Here is a 15558-nt window from a genome sequence, read left to right as displayed (position 1 = left end):
GAAGCATCTTAGCAAGAGCGTGTTCACAGGATTTGTTACAGCATCTGGGCTGTGCTGGCTGATCTGGGGGAGGATTCAAGGAAGGGGGGCTTTGCCCTGGATTAGATGCTGCCGGCAAGTGGGATAATTCTATGACTGGGTGTCTTAATAAATTCTGTCTATAAGGTGAGGGGAATGAAGCGAGGCTTCAGTTTTAATTGGTAAAGAACAGCAGTCATTCATATTATCCTGGGTAGGGGGATGTCCATTATTTCTCTGGCTGGCAGAGCGCTCTTTTATCTGAGCTTAAGATCAGAGGGCAGAGTGGCTTCTTGTCTGGTGCTCATGTCCTGAGACATTGTGTTCAACAGAACACTGACTTAGCCGTGAGCGCCAGGCCAATCCTAGCAACATCAAGGCCGAGCTGTGTCAATTCCAGATGTCAGGGGACCTGCTTGTCTCTTTTTCATATTTTCAGTACGTCACATATTTGTTGATGCATTTTAATGAAGCAGGCTATGAGCGTTTAAATCCTGTTTTGAAGGTCACTTAGAAGCTGTGTGACCCTGGGCAAGTTACTTCACCTCTTGGAGTGTCAGTATCCTCCAAACTTTTCGATGTGAGGTATGATACCTACTCCCAGGAGTGCTGTGAAAATAAAATGAGATCATGCATGTTCCTGGCAAAGACTCAGTGACTTTAAAATGTTAGCTGTTTTTATTGAGCCCCTCTATGTATATATCTGCCTCCATGACTGTCTCATTTTTAGGACATGAATCAAATGCACTTTCTCCTTTTGCCTCATTTTATTTCCTTGCATCATGGGACTATTAAAAAATCCTTTAAGAAAAGGGAACCCTCCTACACTATTGGTGGGAATGTAAATTAGTGCAGCCACTATGGAGAACAGTAGGGAGGTTCCTTAAAAAACTAAAACTAGAGCTACCATATGATCCAGCAATCCCACTACTGGGCATATATCTGGAGGAAAACATGGGTTTCAGAGGATACATGTACCCCAATGTTCATTGCAGTGCTGTTTACAATAGCCAAGACATGGGAGTCACCTAAATGTCCATCGACAGATGAATGAATAAAGAAGATGTGGTGCATATATGCAATGGAATATTACTCAGCCATTAAAAAGAATGAAATAATGCCCTTTGCAGCAACATGGATGGACCTAGAGATTGTCATACTAAGTGAAGTAAACCAGAAAAAGACAAATATCACATGATATCACTTATATGAGGAATCTAAAAAAATGATACAAATGAACTTGTCTACAAAACAGAAACAGACTCACAGAGTTAGAGAATGAACTTATGGTTACCAGGGGGGAAGGGTGGCGGGGAGGGATAAATTGGGAGTTTGGGATTGACATGTACACACTGCTATATTTAAAATAGATAACCAAAAAGGACCTAATGTAAAACACTGTTGTCTTTTTAATGAATATGTGCAAATCAACATCCAATTTCTCTTATTACAGGTAGATTTCTTGTAGCTGTTTATGTTATTATGAAGAGGGAAAATATATTGGCCTAGTTTTCTGATTTTCCTCTTAAAGCAGAAAGCCACTTTTTTTGCTTTAGTTATAAAGAAGAGGGGGAATACATGATAAAGTAACTGGCTTGATTTCTCTTTCATTTTACACAGCTTCTGAACATCTAATTGTTTTTAGTTGTCTAAATAAAATGCCTCTAAAACAAACAAAAACCAAACAAAATCCTTTAAATATCATGCTTAGAAGACTTGCTAGATGCCTAAGGTGATTTCTTCTTTTGTGGTCACTCCTAGGAAATACTCTTCATGTCACTGCCGCCATCACTACTGCTGTAACCAATAAGATGGTGTCAAATAATCAGGGCTAGAGAAAGTCTGGCTAACGTGTGTGTCCTAGCATGGGCTGTCACACAGCTTCTCAGTGGCCAGACTGTTACCCAAATACTCAGGTAACTATCTGTCAAACATCAATACATGAATGAATGAAGGGAGGTAAATGGTGAAGTGTGGTTCACCTCTCACCCCACAGTCTGTCAAGTAGGTATTTTCTTTCTCTTTTGACACCAACGTTCAAATGAAGCTCTGATATACAGTTTATAAGTCACTTCAGTGCTCAACACTTCACCGCAAAGAATGCCCTGGGTGAGATATCTGTGGTTTCCAACAATGTTGGCCTCTTATCTCCTCTTTACAGTGTCCTGGACTTGGACTTCCACGCCCACATATGTTTCAGGCCATCACATTTGAAACAGATGTTTTGAGCCCCATTGCTCATATGCTAAGATAGTGTCTTTTGTTATTTGGGAGTTCTCTTTTTAAAAATTTTTATTGGAGTATAGTTGATTTACAATGTTGTGTTAGTTTCTGCTGTACAGCAAAGTGAATCAGTTATACACATACATATATCCACTCTTTTAGATTCTTTTCCCATATAGGCCATTACAGAGTATTGAGTAGTTCCCTGTGCTCTACAGTAGGTCCTTATTAGTTATCTATTTTATATATAGTAGTGTGTATATGTCTATCCCAATCTCCCAATTTATCCCCCCCCCCCAACTTTCCCCCTGGTAACCATAAGATTGTTTTCCACATCTGTGACTCTATTTCTGTTTTGTAAATAAGTTCATTTGTACCATTTTTTTTGGATTCCACATATAAGCAATATCATATGATATCTGTCTTTCTCTGTGTGACCTCCTTCACTCAGTATGATAATTTCTAGGTCCATCCATGTTACTGCAAATGGCATTACTTCATTCTTTTTTATGGCTGAGTAATATTCCATTGTATATATGTACCACATCTTCTTCATTCATTCCTCTGTTGATGGCATTTAGGTTGCTTCCATGTTATCTGGGGGTTCTTGATTTCTTTTTGCCTTTCTTAGAACTATTTTTTAAATTACTAAACTGTCATAAAACAAAATTGTGCAGACATGTATAAAGTGCTTGAGATAATTCCAAACCTCAGAGGAAAGCATGCTTAATAAAATAACCATTTCCAACTATATATTTTGTTCTTCAACTTGCTTTTTATTCATATTTAAAAACGGAAGTATATTGATTTAAAACAGTGTGTTAGTTTCAGGTGTACGGCAAACTGATTCAGTTATACACACACACATATGTATATATCTATACTCTATTTTGATTCTTTTACATTATCATATATTACAAGATATTGAATACAGTTCCCTGTGTTTATCCTTGTTGTTTATCTATTTTATATGTGTTAGTGTGCATCTGTTAATCCCATACTCCCAATTTATCTTCAACTTGCTTTTTATTTTAATTTTAAAAAGTTTTTGGCCATGCGTGTGGCTTTCAGGATCTTAGTTCCCTGACCAGAGATTGAACCCCGGCCCTTGGCAGTGAGTGTGGAGTCCTAACCACTGGACCACCAGGGAATTCCCTTGAACTTGCTTGTTAAAGTTAGCAATATATTCTGGCTACTTTCCAAGTCAGGACATAAAGATTCACTCTATTTCTATTAATAGCTACATAGTATTCCATTGCATGTCTATATCAATAAATATCTAATCTCCTACTGATGAATTTTACTTCTAGAAAACCATATGGACTTAAATCTACATACAATTTTATGGGTATTATGTGTGAGTATGTTTGGACTCCATGCCATTAAAAGTGTTTCTTCTTTATACTTTTTGCCCCACCCCATTTTCTATAATGAGTATAAGATACTTACATAATATTAGAAAAAAAATATTTAAAAATAGTATTCATTTCACAAATGTTCAATTCAATTCAACAATGTCTCATATCTTCAAATAAAGCTGTTCCTTGACAACATAGACTGCATCTTCATATGATGGTAACATTGACTCAGCACTCCTATGTGCCAGGTACTTGACATGTATATATGATCTCATTTAATCATCACACGTGTCTGCAAAGTCAGTTTGCTCTTTTACTTACGAGGAAAATGAAGCCCAGAGAGTGTTTTTCGCTTTTTAAATTTTTAAATATATTAATTTTTTTGGCTGTGTTGGGTTTTCATTGCTATGCACGGGCTTTCTCTAGTTGTGGCAAGCTGGGGCTAGTCTTTGTTGCAGTGCATGGGCTTCTCATTGTGGTGGCTTCTCTTGTTGCGGAGCATGGGCTGTAAGTGCATGGGCTTCAGTAGTTGTGGCATGCAGACTCAGTAGTTGTGGTGCACGGGCTCAGTAGTTGTGGTGTATGGGATTAGTTGTTCCACGGCACGTGGGATCTTCCTGGACCAGGGATTGAACCTGTGTCCCCTGCATTGGCAGGAGGTTTCTTTTATTTTTTTTTTTACTTCTTTATTGGAGTATAATTGCTTTACAATGTTGTATTAGTTTCTGCTGTATAACAAAGTAAATCATCTATATGTATACATATATCCCCATATCTCCTCCCTCTTGCATCTCCCTCTCACCCACCCTATCCCACCCCTCTAGGTGGTCACAAAGCACTGAGCTGATCTCCCTGTGCTATGCAGCTGCTTCCCACTAGCTATCTATTTTACATTTGGTAGTGTATATATGTCAATGCTACTCTCTCACTTTGTCCCAGCGTACCCTTCGCCTTCCCCGTGCCCTTAAGTTACACTCTCTACATCTGCGTCTTTATTCCTGTCCTGCCGCTAGGTTCTTCAGAACCTTTTTTTTTTTTTTTTAGATTCCATATATATGCGTTAGCATATAGTATTTGTTTTATTCCTTCTGACTTACTTCACTCTGTATGACAGACTCTAGGTCTATCCACCTCATTACAAATAACTCAATTTTGTTTCTTTATATGGCTGAGTAATATTCCATCGTGTATATGTGCCACATCTTCTTTATCCATTCATTTGTTGATGGACACTTAGGTTGCTTCCATGTCCTGGCTATTGTAAATAGAGCTGCAATGAACATTGTGGTACATGACTCCTTTTGAATTATGGTTTTCTCAGGGTATATGCCCAGTAGTGGGATTGCTGGGTCATATGGTAGTTCTATTTTTAGTTTTTTAAGGAACCTCCATACTCTTCTCCGTAGTGGCTGTATCAATTTACATTCCCACCACCAGTGCAAGAGGGTTCCCTTTTCTCCACACCCTTTCCAGCATTTATTGCTTCTAGATATTTTGATAATGGCCATTCTGACTGGTGTGAAGTGATACCTCATTGTAGTTTTGATTTGCATTTCTCTAATAATTAGCAATGTTGAGCATCTTTTCATATGCCTCTTGCCATCTGTATGTCTTCCTTGGTGAAATTTCTATTTAGGTATTCTGCCCATTTTTTAATTGGATTATTTTATTTTGATATTGAGCTCCATGAGCTGTTTGTATATTTTGGAGATTAATCCTTTGTAGTTTCATTTGCAAATAGTTTCTCCCATTCTGAGGGTTGTCTTTTCATCTTGTTTAGGGTTTCCTTTGCTGTACAAAAGCATTTGTTTCATTAGGTCCCATTTGTTTATTTTTATTTTCATTACTCTAGGAGGTGGGTCAAAAAACATCTTGTTGTTTATGTCAGAGTGTTTTTCCTATGCTTTCCTCTAAGAGTTTTATAGTGTCTGGTCTTACATTTAGGTCTTTAATCCATTTTGAGTTCATTTTTGTGTATGGTGTTAGGAAGTGTTCTAATTTCATTCTTTTACATGTAGTTGTCTAGTTTTCCCAGCACCACTTATTTAAGAGGCAGTCCTTTCTCCACTGTACATTCCTGCCTCCTTTATCAAAGATAAGGTGACCATATGTGCATGGGTTTATCTCTAGGCTTTCTATCCTGTTCCATTGATCTATCTTTCTGTTTTTGTGCCAGTACCATACTGTCTTGATTACTGTAGCTTTGTAGTATAGTCTGAAGTCAGGGAATCTGATTCCTCCAGCTGTTCCTCGTTTTCAAGACTGCTGTGGCTATTCAGGGTCTTTTGTGTTTCCATACAAATTTTGAAAAATTTTTTTTTTGGCGGTATGCGGGCCTCTCACTGCTGTGGCCTCTCCCATTGCGGAGCACAGGCTCCAGATGCGCAGGCTCAGTGGCCATGGCTCACAGGCCCAGCCGCTCTGTGGCCTGTGGGATCTTCCTGGACCGGGGCACAAACCCGTGTCCCCCACATTGGCAGGCAGACTCACAACCACCGCACCACCAGGGAAGCCCCAAATTTTGAAATTTTTTGTTCTAGTTCTGTGAAAAATGCCATTCGTAGTTTGATAGGGATTGCATTGAATCTGTAGATTGCTTTGGGTAGTAGAGTCATTTTCACAATGTGGATTCTTCCAATCCAAGAACATGGTATATCTCTCTATCTATTTGTATCATCTTTAATTTCTTTCATCAGTGTCTTATAATTTTCTGCATACAGGTCTTTTGTCTCCTTAGATAGGTTTATTCCTAGATATTTTATTCTTTTTGTTGCAATGGTAAATGGGAGTGTTTTCTTGATTTCACTTTCAGAGTTTTCATCATTAGTGTATAGGAATGCCAGAGATTTCTGTGCATTAATTTTGTATCCTGCTACTTTACCAAATTCATTGATTAGCTCTAGTAGTTTTCTGGTAGCATCTTTAGGATTCTCTATGTATAGGATCATGTCATCTGCAAACAGTGACAGCTTTACTTCTTCTTTTCCGATTTGGATTCCTTTTATTTCCTTTTCTTCTCTGATTGCTGTGGCTAAAACTTCCAAAACTATGTTGAATAAGAGTGGTGAAAGTGGGCAACTTGTCTGGTTCCTGATCTTAGTGGAAATGCTTTAAGTTTTTCACCATTGAGGATGATGTTGGCTGTGGGTTTGTCATATATGGTCTTTATTATGTTGAGGAAAGTTCCCTCTATGCCTACTTTCTACAGGGTTTTTACCATAAATGGGTGTTGAATTTTGTCGAAAGCTTTCTCTGCATCAATTGAGATGATCATATGGTTTTTCTCCTTCACTTTGTTAATATGGTTGATCACATTGACTGTTCTGCATATACTGAAGAATCCTTGCATTCCTGGAATAAACCCCACTTGATCATGGTGTATGATCCTTCTAATGTGCTGTTCGATTCTGTTTGCTAGTATTTTGTTGAGGATTTTTGCATCTATGTTCATCAGTGATATTGGCCTGTAGTTTTCTTTCTTTGTGACATCCTTGTCTGGTTTTGGTATCAAGGTGATGGTGGCCTCATAAAATGAGTTTGGGAGTGTTCCTCCCTCTGCTATATTTTGGAAGAGTTTGAGAAGGATAGGTATTAGCTCTTCTCTAAATGTTCGACAGAATTCGCCTGTGAAGCCATCTGGTCCTGGGCTTTTGTTTGTTGGAAGATTTTTAATCACAGTTTCAATTTCACTGCTTGTGATTGGTCTGTTCATATTTTCTATTTCTTTCTGATTCAGTCTTGGCAGGTTGTGCATTTCTAAGAATTTGTCCATTTCTTCCAGGTTGTCCATTTTATTGGCATAGAGTTGCTTGTAGTAATCTCTCATGATCTTTTGTATTTCTGCAGTGTCAGTTGTTACTTCTCCTTTTTCATTTCTAATTCTATTGATTTGAGTCTTCTCCCTTTTTTTCTTGATGAGTCTGGCTAATGGTTTATCTATTTTGTTTATCTTCTCAAAGAACCAGCTTTTAGTTTTATTGATCTTTGCTATTGTTTCCTTCATTTCTTTTTCATTTATTTCTGATCTGATTTTTATGATTTCTTTCCATCTGCTAACTTTGGGGGGTTTTGTTCTTCTTTCTATAATTGATTTAGGTGCAAGGTTAGGTTGTTTATTCGAGATGTTTCCTGTTTCTTAAGGTAGGATTGTATTGCTATAAACTTCCCTCATAGAACTGCTTTTGCTGCATCCCATAGATTTTGGGTCGTCGTGTCTCCATTGTCATTTGTTTCTAGGTATTTGTTTATTTCCTCTTTGATTTCTTCAGTGATCACTTCATTATTAAGTAGTGTATTGTTTAGCCTCCATGTGTTTGTATTTTTTACAGATCTTTTCCTGTAATTGATATCTAGTCTCATAGCGTTGTGGTCAGAAAAGATACATGAAACAATTTCAATTTTCTTAACTTTACCAAGGCTTGACTTGTGACCCAAGATATGATCTATCCTGGAGAATGTTCCATGAGCACTTGAGAAAAATGTATATTCTGTTGTTTTTGGATGGAATATCCTATAAATATCAAGTCCATCTTGTTTAATGTACCATTGAAAGTTTGTGTTTCCTATTTATTTTCATTTTGGATGATCTGTCCATTGGTGAAAGTGGGGTGTTAAAGTCCCCTACTATGATTGTGTTAGTCGATTTCCCATTTTATGGCTGTTAGTATTTGCCTTATGTATTGAGGTGCTCCTATGTTGGGTGCATAAATATTTACAATTGTTATGTCTTCTTCTTGGATCAATCCCTTGATCATTATGTAGTGTCCTTATTTGTCTCTTGTAATAGTATTTATTTTAAAGTCAATTTTGTCTGATACGAGAATTGCTACTCCAGCTTACTTTTGGTTTCCATTTGCATGGAATATCCTTTTCCAAGCCCTTACTTTCAGTCTGTATGTGTCTCTAGGTCTGAAGTGGGTCTCTTGTAGACAGCATATATATGGGTCTTGTTTTTCTATCCATTCAGCCAATCTGTGTCTTTTGGTGGGAGCATTTATTCCATTTACATTTAAGGTAATTATTGATATGTATGTTCCTATTCCCATTTTCTTAATTGTTTTGGGTTCGTTATTGTAGGTCTTTTCCTTCTCTTGTGTTTCTTGCCTAGAGAAGTTCCTTTAGCATTTGTTGTAAAGCTGGTTTGGTGGTGCTGAACTCTCTCAGGTTTTGCTTGTCTGTAAAGGTTTTAATTTCTCCATCAAATCTGAATGAGATCCTTGCTGGGTAGAGTAATCTTGGTTGCAGTTTTTTCTCCTTCATCACTTTAAATATGTCCTGTCACTGCCTTCTGGCTTGCAGAGTTTCTGCTGAAAGATCAGCTGTTAACCTTATGGGGATTCCCCTGTGTGTTATTTGTTGTTTTTCCCTTGCTGCTTTTAATGTTTTCTTTGTATTTAATTTTTGACAGTTTGATTAATATATGTCTGGCGTATTTCTCCTTGGATTTATCCTGTATGGGACTCTCTGTGCTTCCTGGACTTGATTAATTATTTCCTTTCCAATATTAGGGAAGTTTTCAACTATATAATCTCTTCAAATATTTTCTCAGTCCCTTTCTTTTTCTCTTCTTCTTCTGGAACCCCTATCATTTGAATGTTGGTGCGTTTAATGTTGTCCGAGAGGTCTCTGAGACTGTCCTCAGTTCTTTTCATTCTTTTTTCTTTATCTGCTCTGCAGTAGTTATTTCCACTATTTTATCTTTCAGGTCACTTATCCATTCTTCTGCCTCAGTTATTCTGCTATTGATCCCATCTAAAGTATTTTTAATTTCATTTATTGTGTTGTTCATCATTGTTTGTTTCATCTTTAGTTCTTCTAGGTCCTTGTTAAATGTTTCTTGCATTTTGTCCATTCTATTTCCAAGATTTTGGATATCTTTACTATCATTATTCTGAATTCTTTTTCAGCTAGACTGCCTATTTCCTCTTCATTTGTTAGGTCTGGTGGGTTTTTATCTTGCTACTTCAACTGCTGTGTGTTTTTCTGTCTTCTCATTTTGCTTATCTTACTGTGTTTGGGGTCTCCTTTTTGCAGGCTGCAGGTTCGTAGTTCCCGTTGTTTTTGGTGTCTGTCCCCAGTGGCTAAGGTTGGTTCAGTGGGTTGTGTAGGCTTCCTGGTGGAGGGGACTAGTGCCTGTGTTCTGCTGGATGAGGCTGGATCTTGTCTTTCTGATGGGCAGGTCCACGTCTGGTGGTGTGTTTTGAGGTGTCTGTGGACTTATTATGATTTTAGGCAGCCTCTCTGCTAATGGGTGGGGTTGCGTTCCTGTCTTGCTAGTATTTTGGCATAGGATGTTCAGCACTGTAGCTTGCTGGTCGTTGAGTGAAGCTGGGTGCTGGTTTTGAGATGGAGATCTCTGGGAGATTTTCGCCGTTTGATATTATGTGGAGCTGGGAGGTCTCTTGTGGACCAGTGTCCTGAAGTTGGCTCTCCCACCTCAGAGGCACAGCACTGACTCCTGACTGCAGCACCAAGAGCCTTTCATCCACACAGCTCAGAATAAAAGGGAGAAAAAGTAGAAAGAATTAGTAGAAGAAGAAAGAAAGAAAGAAAGGAAGAAAGGAAGAAAGAAAGAAGGGAGGGAGGGAGGGAGGAAGGAAGGAAGGAGGGAAGGAAGGAAAGAAAGAAAGAAGATAAAATAAAGTAAGATAAAATATAATAGTTATTAAAATAAAAAATTAATTATTAAGAAAAAAAAAACGGATGGATAGAACCCTAGGACAAATGGTGGAAGCAAAGCTATACAGACAAAATCTCACACAGAAGCATACATATACACACTCACAAAAAGAGGAAAAGGGGAAAAAATCATAAATCTTGCTTTCAAAGTTCACCTCCTCAGTTTGGGATGATTCGTTGTCTATTCAGGTATTCCACAGATGCAGGGTACATCAAGTTGATTGTGGAGTTTTAATCCGCTGCTTCTGAGGCTGCTGGGAGAGATTTCCCTTTCTCCGCTTTGTTCTCACAGCTCCCAGGGGCTCAGATTTGGATTTGGCCCCGCCTCTGAGTGTAGGTCGCCCGGAGGGCATCTGTTCTTCGCTCAGACAGGACGGGGTTAAAGGAGCCGCTGATTCGCGGGCTCTGGCTGACTCAGGGCGGGGGGGGGGGGGGGGGGGGGGGGGTGCGGGGGGGGGGTGCGGGGGGGGGGGTGGTGGCACGTAGTGCGGGGCGGGCCTGCGGCGGCAGGGGCCGGCATGACGTTGCACCAGCCTCCTGGCAGTGGCGGGCTGCACAGGTTCCCGGAAGGGAGGTGTGGAGAGTGACCTGTGCTCGCACACAGGCTTCTTGGTGGCGGCAGCAGCAGCCTTAGCGTCTTTTGCCCGTCTCTGGGGTCCGCGCTGTTAGCCGCGGCTCGCGCCCGTCTCTGGAGCTCCTTTAAGCAGCGCTCTTAATCCCCACTCCTCGCGCACCAGGAAACAAAGAGGAAAGAAAAAGTCTCTTGCCTCTTCGGCAGCTCCAGAGTTTTCCCCGGACTCTCTCCCAGCTAGCCGTGGCGCACTAACCCCTGCAGGCTGTGTTCACGCCGCCAACCCCAGTCCTCTCCGTGAGCTCCAACCGAAGCCCGAGCCTCAGCTCTCAGCCCCGCCCGCTCCGGCCGGTGAGCAGACAAGCCTCTCGGGCTGGTGAGTGCCTGTATGCCCTGATCCTCTGTGCGGGAATCTCCCCGCTTTGCCCTCCACACCCCTGTTGCTGTGCTCTCCTCCGCGGCTTTGAAGCTCCCACCGCCGCCTCCCGCCGTCTCCGCCCGCGAAGGGGCTTCCTAGTGTGTGGAAACTTTTCCTCCTTCACAGCTCTCTCCCACTGGTGCAGGTGCCGTCCCTATTCTTTTGTCTCTGTTTATTCTTTTTTCTTTTGCCCTACCCAGGTACGTGGGGGGTTTCTTGCCTTTTGGGAGGTCTGAGGTCTTCTGCCAGCGTTCAGTAGGTGTTCTGTAGGAGTTGTTCCACGTGTAGATGTATTTCTGGTGTATCTGTGGGGAGGAAGGTGATCTCCGCGTCTTACTCTTGCGCCATCTTCCCGGAAGCCCCCTCTTTCACTCTATATCTTAATTTGTTAATATGGTGTATCACATTGATTGATTTGCATATATTGAAGAATCCTTGCATCCCTGGGATAAATTCCACTTGACCATGGTGTATGATCCTTTTAATATGCTGTTGGATTCTGCTTGCTAGTATTTTGTTGAGAATTTTTGCGTATATGTTCATTAGTGATATTGGTGTATAATTTTCTTTTTTTGTGATATCTTTTTCTGGTTTTGTAATCAGGGTGACGGTGGCTTTGTAGAATGAATTTGGGAGTGTTCTTCCCTCTGCAATTTTCTGGAAGAATTTGAGAAGGATAGATGTTAGCTCTTCACTAAATGTTTGATAGAATTTGCCTGTGAAGCCATCTGGTCCTGGACTTTTGTTTGTTGGAAAATTTTAAATTACAGTTTCAATTTCATTACTTGTGACTGGTCTGTTTATATTTTCTATTTCTTCCTGGTTCAGTCTTGGAAAATTGTACCTTTCCAAGAATCTGTCCATTTCTTTGTGGTTGTCCATTTTATTGGCATATACTTGTTTGTAGTAGTCTCTTATAATCCTTTGTATTTCTGCAGTGTCAGTTGTTATTTCTCCTTTTCATTTCTAATTTTATTGATTTGCGTCCTCTGCCTTTTTTTCTTGATGGGTCTGGCTAAAGGTTTATCAATTTTGTTTATCTTTTCAAAGAACCAGCTTTTGGTTTTATTGATCTTTGTTTTTGTTTTCTTCATTTATATTTCATTTATTTCTGATCTGATCTTTATGATTTCTTTCCTTCTGCTAACTTTTTTTTTTTTCCTGTTGTTCTTTCTCTAGCTGCTTTAGGTGTAGGGTTAGATTGCTTATTTGAGATTTTTCTTCTTTCTTGAGCTGAGATTGCATTGCTATAAACTTCCCTCTTAGAACTGCTTTTGCTGCATCCCATAGGTTTTGGGTCGTCATGTTTCATTGTCATTTTTTTCTAGGTATTTTTTGATTTCCTCTTTGATTTCTTCAGTGATCTCTTGGCTATTTAGTAGTGTATTGTTTAGCCTGGATGGGTTTGTATTATTTACAGTTTTTTTCCTGTAATTGCGTTGTTGTAGGAAAAGATACTTGAAACAATTTCAATTTTCTTAAATCTACCAAGGCTCATTTTGTGACCCAACATATGATCTATCCTGGAGAATGTTCCTTGAGCACTTGAGAAGAAAGTGTATTCTGTTGTTTTTGGTGGAATGTCCTATAAATATCAATTAAGTCCATCTTGTTTAATGTATCATTTAAAGCTTGTGTTTCCTTATTTATTTTCATTTTGGATGATCTGTCCATTGGTTGAAGTGGGGTGTTAAAGTCCCCTTGTATTACAGTGTTACTGTCGATTTCCCCTTTTATGGTTGTTAGCATTTGCCTTATGTATTGAGGCGCTCCTATGTTTGGTGCATAAATATTTACAATTGTTATATCTTCTTCTTGGATTGAGCCCTTGGTCATTATGTTGTGTCCTTCCTTATCTCTTGTAACAATCTTTATTTTAAAGTCTATTTTATCTGATATGAGTATTGCTACTCCAGCTTTCTTTTGATTTCCTTTTGCATGGAGTATCTTTTTCCATCCCTTCACTTTCAGTTTGTATGTGTCCCTTGGTCTGAAGTGGGTCTCTATAGACAGCATATATATGGGTCTTCTTTTTGTATCCACTCAGTCTGTGTCTTTTGGTTGGAGCATTTAATCCATTTACATTCAAGGTTATTATCGATATATATGTTCCCATTACCATTTTCTTAATTGTTTTGGGTTTGTTTTTGTGGGTCTTTTTCTTCTCTTGTGTTTCCCACCTAGAGAAATTTCTTTAGCATTTGTTGTAAAGTCAGTTTGGTGGTGCTGAATTCTCTTAGCTTTTGCTTGTCTGTAAAGGTTTTAATTTCTCCATCAAATCTGAATGAGATCCTTGCTGGGTAGAGTAATCTTGGTTGCAGGTTTTTCTGTTTCATCACTTTAAGTATATCCTGCCACTCCCTTCTGGCCTTCAGAGTTTCTGCCAAAAAATCAGCTGATGATCTTATGGGGATTACTTTGTATGCACTTTTGTTGTTTTTCCCTGCTGCTTTTAATATTTTTTCTTTGAATTTAATTTTTGATAGCTTGATTAATATGTGTCTTGGTGTGTTTCTCTTTGGATTTATCCTGTATGGAACTCTCTGCACTTCCTGGACTTGATTGACTATTTCCTTTCCCATGTTAGGGGAGTTTTCCACTATAATCTCTTCAAATATTTTCTCAGACCGTTTCTTTTTCTATTCTTTTCCTGGGACCCCTATAATTAGAATGTTGGTGCATATAGTGTTGTCCCAGGGGTTTCTGAGATGTGTTCAATTATTTTCATTCTTTCTTCTTTATTCTGCTCCTCAGCAGTTATTTCCACCATTTTGTTTTCCACCTCACTTATTCGTTCTTCTGTCTCAGTTATTCTGTTATTGCTTCCTTCTAGTGTATTTTCATTTCAATTATTGTGTTGTTTATTTCTGTTTGTTTGTTCTTTATTCTTCTAGATCTTTGGTAAACATTTCTTGTATTTTCTCAATCCATGCTTCCATTCTGTTTCTGAGATTCTGGATCATCTATACTATCATTACTCTGAATTCTTTTTCAGGTAGCTTGCCTATTTCCTCTTCCATTTATGTGGTCTTGTAGGTTTTTACCTTGCTCCTTCATCTGTAACATATTTTTTTGCCATCTTGTTATTATTATTTTTTTTTGATAAGTGGCATTGTGTTCCTATCTTACTGGTTGTTTGGCTGAGGTTTCCCACACTGGAGTGTGTAGGCTATTGGGTAGAGCTGGGTTTTGGTGCTGAGATGAAGACCTCTGGGCGACCTCACTCCAATGAATATTCCCTGGGGTCTGAGGGTCTCTGTTAGTCCAGTGGTTCTGACTCAGAGCTCCCACTGCAGGAGCTTCAGCCCGAACCCCCGGCTTGTGAAACAAGATCCTGCAAGCTGTGTGGGGTGGCAAAAAAAAACAAGAAAAAAGGAGAACAATAACAAAGTAAAAAATAAAATTAGACTAGGAAACTAACAGATATGTTAGAAAGAATATAAAAATACAGATGAAACAACAACTGGAAGGTAAAAGAGAACCACAGTAGTAAAAAAGAGGAGGAGAAAAGAAAAAAAAAGGTGGAAAAGGCCTTGGCTGTGGAGGGAGGGCCTTAAGCAGGGGTGGGGTTTGGGCGGTGGTGGGGGGCCTATGCTCAGGACCCACAGGGATGGAAAAGGCCCTGCTGGTGTGGGAGGTGGGGCTTAGGCTCAACGGAACAGAAGGGGCCAAGGGTGCCTGTGCCTCTGGTCTCAGAGGGCAGGGGATCCCACCTGGGAGCCCGGCAGGCTTCCTGGGCTCAAGTGGGTGGGGCAAATGCCCTTCTCTCCTGCTTCTCCAGGTCCGAGGGCCCCTCCCACCTGCCTCTCCTGTTCTCCCGGCCTCCCTCCTACGCCCCCAGGACCAACGTGGCCCAGAGGGGTCCTCTGAGGCCATAGGACCTGGCCAGAGAGCCAGGCAGACTTCCCAGGCCGACTGGGCAGAGGAAACGCTGGGCGTGCTCCCCCCTGATCTGAGCCCCCGTGGGTCCCTCCAGGGCTGAGAACCCCTCCACCTTCTCAGCCACCCCTCAGGGGTGCTGGTCCTGTCTGGCCTCCACCTTTCCTCCCCCCCCAGTCCCCCCACGTCCTACTGGTTCACTTGGGGGTTCCAAGGTTCCCCCACTAGTGGCCGGCAGGCGCCCTAGTTGTGGGGGGACACAAACTCCGCGTCTTCCCACACTGCCATCTTGACTCCGCCCCCTTAATTCTACCTTTTATCCTTTATATAGCCTGTTCTCAATTGAGAACAGGCTCAATTGTAGATTGAGCTTATTGTAAATAAGGCTTATTGTAAATTCCATGTTGGAGATT

This window comes from Tursiops truncatus, chromosome 1 (assembly GCF_011762595.2).
Source record: "Tursiops truncatus isolate mTurTru1 chromosome 1, mTurTru1.mat.Y, whole genome shotgun sequence".
NCBI lineage: Eukaryota > Metazoa > Chordata > Mammalia > Artiodactyla > Delphinidae > Tursiops > Tursiops truncatus.
This window is presented reverse-complemented; position numbering follows the sequence as displayed.